Source organism: Callorhinus ursinus, unplaced genomic scaffold (assembly GCF_003265705.2).
Source record: "Callorhinus ursinus isolate GAN/ISIS: 27379988/994484 unplaced genomic scaffold, GSC_fseal_2.0 scaffold2338, whole genome shotgun sequence".
Classification (NCBI taxonomy): Eukaryota; Metazoa; Chordata; class Mammalia; order Carnivora; family Otariidae; genus Callorhinus; species Callorhinus ursinus.
This window is the reverse complement of record NW_027399392.1, coordinates 1-7,970: the sequence shown is the minus strand read 5'-3', so window position 1 is coordinate 7,970 and position 7,970 is coordinate 1. Positions and strand designations below refer to the sequence as shown.

At 44.1% G+C, this 7,970-nt stretch overlaps 1 pseudogene; it reads left to right on the top strand.

Moving 5' to 3' along the window:
* The first annotated feature begins 4,976 nt into the window (after positions 1-4,976).
* Positions 4,977-6,311, top strand: LOC112819269 (tryptophan 5-hydroxylase 1 pseudogene; annotated as a pseudogene).
* Positions 6,312-7,970: the final 1,659 nt, after the last annotated feature.

The window sequence follows — 7,970 nt, the reverse complement described above, 5'->3', positions numbered from 1 at the left end:
CCCTCCCACCTGGGAAGGGTGCTGCTTGCCCCACTCTGCCTGGGCAGCCGCATGTTCCAGCACGGCCCCACCCCACAAGGGCACTCTGTAGACACTAATGGATTAATATAGGCCTGACTGCTGTGGCCTGCCCACCCCCATGTACAGCCTTCTTGCGGGCTGTTGGGGGCACCCCCTGGCGCTGGCTAGATCCTTCATCCCATCTGATTGATCGGCAGGAAACAGGCAGTAGACAGGACAGCCATTGTCCTCTGACCATCCAGGGAGGCATCTGTGGCCCTCCAGCTCAGGCCAGAAAGGGTCTTGACAACCCCCACAGCCATTACTGTGCTGACGGTGCTCCTGGCAGTGTAATAGGCCCATGGGCAGTGTAGAGAGCCCCGCAGGATGTTTCCATTCCCAACGTCTGTGTGGTTGAGACAAATACTTCCTCCTTCACAGTCTCTTAACCCTCCAAATGTTGGATGTGGCCCTGTCCTCAATAGCCATACAGCCATTGAGCAGACTGACCCTGCAGACCTTTGGCCTCCCGATTGTGATGTAAACCTTTGACATACGTATTTGTTAAGAATTAAGGTTATGGGAGTAACTGTGTCTCCCAGCAGGCATTTTCTCAGTGAGGCTGCCTGGTTACAAAGAGTCACATGCATGATTCAGGGACTGTGGCTTCCAGAAGGTCTGCCATGTGTGGATTTGTGGTGTGGAATAATTCTTGAGCCTCCCACTGTTTCAGTGAGTGATACTTTCCTTATCATCCTCACATTTGCTCTCTGTTCTTCATAAAGGAAAGAGAAGAGACTGGAGAATGAGCCAGTTTGTTCTTTGGGAGGAGCAATTAATGTGGGTGGCAGGTGTGACTCTGAGCTCCTTCCTCCCAGGGAGAAGAGTGAGGTCTGTGTGCCTTCCAGTCTCTGAGATGCGAGGACCCAATATCCAAGGCAGGAGCCTTGAGTTTCCTACCAACAGCAAAGTTGCTTTTTCAGCAAGTGGGAGAGCGCCTTGCCATCATGGGAAAACAGCAAGAGCACTGGATGCGCGGCTGCAGCCCGTGAACCTAAGTGACCCCTTCCTTCCTTGGGCTTCAGATCCAAAGCAGTGCAGTCAGTCACCAGTGATGCGGAATCTGCTCCTTTCCCAGCCTGGCATCTCTTCTCACATCCAAGTCCAGCACTTCAGCTTGCCTTTGAGAACACCATGTCACCTGCCTACCATCCAGACAGTTCCAGAGCGCAGACCCCTTTTTCCACCCACTTCAGAGATGGGTGTATGATCCAAGTCTACCCAACCCCTTGCTCTATTTCTGGGTGCTCTGATGGCTTCAAAGGTGAGAGTGTGACCCAAGCCGGGCCAAAGACCCTTAAATCCATGACTTTTCATGGAACCCAAGGGAAAGAGAAACCCTTCCCAGTAGAATGGATGGTGAGTGGGTGTCAGCCTGGAGTTGTGGGAGGCCCCAGATGCAGTGAGAGAGACTGTGCCTATGAATGGGGCCACCCCAGAGCACTTAGCAGCATTTAGGGTTGGAGAGGGTCTAGGTCACACTGTGAGAGTGTGAGCCTTTGGGCCTGCCAGGCCCAAACCCACTCTTGTCTCTTGCACGTATTAAGGTATTTCTACCATTAAAAAATATTAACTTCTTTTACTTTAGTAAGTGTGTCCAGTCCCTTGCCATCCAAAAAAGAACTGGGTGACACATCAGGATCCACAATCCCTGAGACTCCCCATGCACAGTGTCCTCGCTGAGCAGGGTATGGCTGGGGGAGAGGAAGACAGTGAGTGGTGTCGGGTCTAAGGGCAGCCCCAGAACAGTTCTGTCCCTGTTCCTTTTCTGTCCTAGGAGAGGAAAACCCCAGAACAGTGAGAGGAGAACCAGCAGGAAGATGAGGCCCTGGATGGCTAATTGGTCTGCCTGTTTTTTCCTTATTTCAGGGTCCATTTTATTATTCTGCATTTTTATTAGGAAATCACCCATTTCCTCTAGGATTCCAGTCCGATGCAATAGGTTTCCCTTATTTGACCTTTAATATCTGGTTGTATATTTTTTTTGGTTGTATTTTTTTTAAGATGTTATTTATTTATTTGACAGAGCAAGCGAGCAAGAGAGAGAGCACAAGCAGGGTGAGCAGCAGGGAGAGGGAGAAGCAGGCACCCGGGGAGCAGGGAGCCCGACGTGGGGCTTGATCCCAGGACCCCGGGATCATGACCTGAGCCGAAGGCAGACGCTTAACTGACTGAGCCACACAGGCGCCCCTAATTTCTCCTCTTTTTCTAGTTTTCTACAAAATTGTTACAATTAGTGAAGAAATATTGATATATTATTTTTAGCGGGAGTCTGTATTTTATTCAGGTTCTCTCTGTTCTACCTTTTCTCGCTCCAGTATCCGATGCCGGGCACCACGTGACATGTGCTCATCATGTGTCTTTAGGCTCTCCTTGGCTGTGACGGTTTCTCAGACTTGCTTTGTTTCAGTGACCTTGGCAGTGTTGAGGAGGACCGGTCAGGCATTTTGTAGAAAGTCCCCCATTGGGATTTACTTGTTTTCCTCCTGATTAGACTGGAGTTATATGTTTTGAGGAAGCAGATCAGGGAGGTAAAGTGCTTTGTCATTACTTTACAAGGGAACACTTGTCACTGTCCATGTTAACGTTTGTCACCTGGCTGAAGCAGCATTGGTCAGGCTTCCCCACCAAGAAGTTACTTTTTCCCATGTGCAGGAAGACAACTGCCCTGAGCTCCCACTTTAGGAGAGGAGAGTTAGCTCCATTTTCTTGATGGATGTTTGAGTATCTACATCTATTATTTGGAATTCTTATAGGAGAGTTCTATTCAATCTGGCTTATAAAAAGCTATGCATTTTGTTAATAAAAAGGCAACAAAGTAATTTAAAAGATGCCAATCCCTTTGGCTTCATTGACCAATTCATGAAACAGTCAGCATCCCGTTTAGCAAAAAGAAAGTGGCTCCTTTGAGCTGCTGGGATGAGGAGGAATTTAAGGTAGAGAGGGGATTGAAAAAATGAAATTATTAGAAAAGGATGCACTATTTTAGGCAATGTCCCACTCCTAAGGGGAACAGAAGGGGCCATTCAGTTCATTTTCTAGGTTGACCGGTTAAAGTTTACGTGGAGGTGAGAGTGTGTGGAACTGCAGTTAGGTCAGGTAGTAAGTCTTGGTTTGCTAGCTTGGGCCTCTTGACATGAGTGACTCCATTTTGGCCCTGTGGTTTCTTTTTAAAAAATCGTTTATTTGGGGGCACCTGGGTGGCTCAGTCAGTTAAGTGTCTACCTTCAGCTCAGGTCATGATCTCAGAGTCCTGGGATCGAGCCCCACGTCAGGCTCCCTGTTCAGTGGGGGGTCTGCTTCTCCCTCTCCCTCTGTGTCTCCCCTCTGCTTATGCACTCTCTCTCCCTCTCAAATAAATAAATAAAATCTTAAAAAGAATCATTTATTTTTACCAGCATGGACACCAGGGTAGGTTATGTTCCAGCACTACAGTGTTTGGTCGCCGGCTCATTCGTCTTTTGGTGATGGAGAGCACATTCCATTGGCTCCTGCTTTCCATTGACATCATTCCATCTCTGTGGCTCTTTTCTTGGTACTTCCTTACTTTCTGATACGTCAAGATTATCCTGGCTCCTATACTTACTGTCCAAGTTCTAGCATCAGCAAGTTCTTTAAGGAGCTCTGGTTAGTAGAGAATGGTATTAAAGTCTTACACGTGGGAGCTAAATGTCCATGCTCAGCGGACAATGCAAGGCAATATATGCCTGTATTCCCACCTATGTCGACATAGCTAATGATAAAGATTTCTATGTGGAACCATCTGCGTCCATATTAAGCTAAGGATGAGTTTATACTGATGTCTCCAACCTCGTCCGCCACCACATGGAGATTGTGATCTTCTCCCTTTGCTGATCTGTAACTTCCTACTCTAACAGTGACAAACCTGGCTCTCACCACCGGCCCTTTATTTAATTCATTGCTCCATTCCAGATTACCGATGTGGTGTTTTCAGAACTGTTAGCTACCACTCTGATGGCAGAGAACTTTTCAAATAGAGTCCACTGTATACATACAGTACATTTTTTCTTTAATCTACAGATTCCATTCATTTCCAAAGTTACTTAGGTCAGCACCTTTTGTCATACAACCTACAGGGAGGGTTTTTTCCCCCATATGTTTCTAATACAGTTAGATTATGTGTCACGTTCTGTATTCCATTGAAGGGAAGGAAGAAATTGTCTTTGTTCCAAGGTTCTTACCGCAGGATGGAGAAAGAAATTGACATGAGACAGATAAATAGGAGAAAAAAACCTAAAGTGCAATGATGTGCACATGGAGACGCAATAATGAACCTGAGGTCTAAAGAAATGACCAAGGAAGCCAGGTTTTATACTTTTTGGACAAAGACAAACTACACCTGTGATGAAATCACAGGACAAAGAAAACTTAACCTTGGGAGCTTCGATTAGTAAGGAATTCTAAACAAAATTTGGGCTGGGGTCATAAATTAGTAAAAAGTAACAAAGGTTGTTTATACAGCCTTATGGGCTCCAAATCTCCCATCTCTGTTGATGTTGAAATCTCTTTACCTCCTGGTACAGGGACACCTTCACGTGGGAGATTGATTTCCTTTCCAGGGGGACAGAGGAGGGTCTAAGTGTCCTCATGGCATAGGCTGTCTCTTAAGTAATTTTTATTTAAAATGATCTGTATGGCAAAGTGGCAGATTTGGGGCAGCCTGCCCTTGGCCCGCACACCATCCCGTGACACTCCAACATTCTAAAGAACTTACTTTCAGTAGATTATTATTTACTCTTTGGGATGTAGAAATGTTTGTATTTTTTAAAGATTTTATTTTTAAGTAATCTCCACACCCAACATGGGGCCCAAATTCACAATCCGAAGATCAAGAGTTGCACTCTCCAGTCCCAGCTTACCGCCAGCAGCTACACAGAGAACTACACCAACTGACCATGATTGAAGACAATAAGGAAAATAAAGACCATTCCTTAGAAAGAAGAAGAGCAACTCTCAATTTTTCCTTGAAGAATGAAGTTGGTGGACTTATAAAACCACTGAAAATCTTCCGGGAGTAGCATGTGAACCTGTTACATATTGAGTCCCGAAAATCAAAGAGAAGAAACTCAGAATTTGAGATTTTTGTTGACTGTGATATCAACAGAGAAATATTGAATGACATTTTTCATCTGTTGAAGTCCCATACTAAGGTTCTCTCTGTGAATGCACCAGACAATTTTACTGTGAAGGAAGATGGTATGGGAACTGTTCCTTGGTTTCCAAAGAAGATTACTGACCTGGACCATTGTGCCAACAGAGTTCTGATGTATGGTTCTGAACTGGATGCAGATCATCCTGGCTTCAAAGACAATGTCTACTGTAAAAGACGGAAGTATTTTGCAGACTTGGCTATGAACTATAAACATGGAGACCTCATTCCCAAGGATGAATTCACTGAAGAGGAGATTAAGACCTGGGGAACTGTGTTCCAAGAGCTCAACAAACTTTACCCAACCCATGCCTGCAGAGAGTATCTCAAAAACTTACCTTTGCTTTCTAAATATTGTGGATATCAGGAAGATAATATCCCACAATTGGAAGATGTCTCAAAGTTTTTAAAAGAGCACACGGGATTTTCCATCCGTCCCGTGGCTGGTTACTTATCACCAAGAGATTTCTTATCAGGTTTAGCCTTCCGGGTTTTTCACTGCACACAGTAAGTGAGACACAGTTCAGTCCCTCTCTATACCCCAGAGCCAGATACTTGCCATGAACACTTAGGTCATGTCCCCCTTTTGGCTGAACCTTGTTTTGCGCAATTGTCCCAAGAAATTGGCCTGGCTTCCCTTGGAGCTTCAGAGGAGGCTGTTCAAAAACTGGCAACGTGCTACTTTTTCACTGTGGAGTTTGGTCTCTGTAAACAAGACGGGCAGTTGCGAGTCTTTGGTGCTGCATTACTTTCTTCTATCAGTGAAATTAAGCATTCACATTCTTGACATGCCAAAGTAAGGCCCTTTGATCCCAAGATTACCTGCAAACAGGAGTGTCTCATCCCAACTTTTCAGGATGTCTACTTTGTATCTGAAAGCTTTGAAGACGCAAAGGAGAAGATGAGAGAATTTACCAAAACTATTTAGCATCCATTTGGAGTGAAGTATAATCCATACACACGGAGTATTCAGATCTTGAAAGACACCAAGAGCATAACCAGCGCCATGAATGAGCTGCAGCATGATCTCGATGTTGTCAGTAATGCCCTTGCTAAGGTCAGCAGACAGCCAAGCATCTGATGCTGAGAGTGTGAGTGTCAATTAAGAGGCCTGTGGGTCAGCTCCTGCTTTTCTTGAAGACCTGGTTGTGGAGGGACAGCCCCCAAACAATATTCTCTACTCCTGTTCCTTAATTAGTCCTTTGGAAATTTGTGCCTGAATACTGTATACCACTACCTATTATTTTTTTTGGTAACGGCTTTAGTGAAATATGATTCATATAACATACAATAAAAAAAAGAGTTGCACGCTCCACTGACTGAGGCAGCCAGGTGCCCCAAAATATTTGGGTTTTGACAAATGCATAGTGGCACGTATAAATCATTAAAATGTCATGGAATTCACTCGCAGATCCTTATATCATCTCTAGTTTTGCCTTTTCCAGAATCTCTTACAAACGGGTCACTCAGTGTGCAGCCTTTTCAGACTGGATTCTTTCACTTAGAAAAATACATGTAAAGTTCATCCATGTGATTGTATGGGGTGATGGTTCATTTCTTTTTATTGCTGAATAGATTAACAGGAGAAAAACAAGTCAAAGTTTAATATCATGCATATGTCCTGTATTCATGGGAGATACCCAGGAAAATGGAGTAATTCCTTGAAGTGGCCCAGCACTCACCCTAAATGCTATCTTCAGCTAAAGACCAAAAGATTCTGGGTGGTGGGAAGGTCAGTTAAGGGATGTTATCAGGTGAGCACAGTAAATGAGGGTATGGTTGTTACACAGCTTTATGTCTGTGCCTTCTCTTTTGGTAAAAGTTTCTTGAGACTTAGTAATTCTGTTCCTGATACAGAGGGAGACAGGCTTACAAATGGGGTGTTCCTTTATAAGTGTACATTTCACTTACCAAATGGCAAATTTTACCCAGTTTGCAGAGATTCTCCCATGTCTGGTGTTTCTTAAAATTAATCAGTCCAAATATCCCTTGTGCCAAAGAGGTATATTTTGCATGGCATATTCTGCTTCCTTCACATGGATGCACTTAGTTTGCTTATGGATTCATTTATGGAAGGACATCCTGGTTTCTTTAAGTTTGTAACCATTATGAATAGAGCTACCGTGCATAACTGCATGTGAGTTTTTGTTCGGAAATAATTTTTCAAAGCAGTTGCTAAATTCTAGAAGTGCAATAGTTGGATCTTTTTTTTTTTTTTAGTTTTTGGCTTTCCGTAAAATTCTATGAGTATTGTTTTTTTATTGTTATGTTAATCAGCATATATTACATAATTTGTTTTGGTGTAGTGTTCCATGATTCATTGTTTGTTCATAAAACCCAGTGCTCCGTGCAGAATGAGCCCTCTTTAATACCCATCACCAGGCTAACCAATCCCCCCACCCTCCTTCCCTCTAGAAACCTCAGTTTGTTTTTCAGAGTACATCATCTCTCCTGGTTCGTCTCCCCCTCTGACTTACTCCCCTTCATTCTTCCTCTCCTGCTATCTTTTTCTTTTTCTTTTTTTTTCTTAAAATATGTTGCGTTATTTGTTTCACAAGTACAGATCTGTGATTCAACAGTCTTACACAATTCACAGCGCTCACCGTAGCACATATCTTCCCCAATGTCTATCACCCAGCCACCCCATCCCTCCCATTCCCGACCACTCCAGTAACCCTCAGTTTGTTCCTGAAATTAAGAAATCCTCATATCAGCTGGAGAAAGAACAGCAAATAAAGCC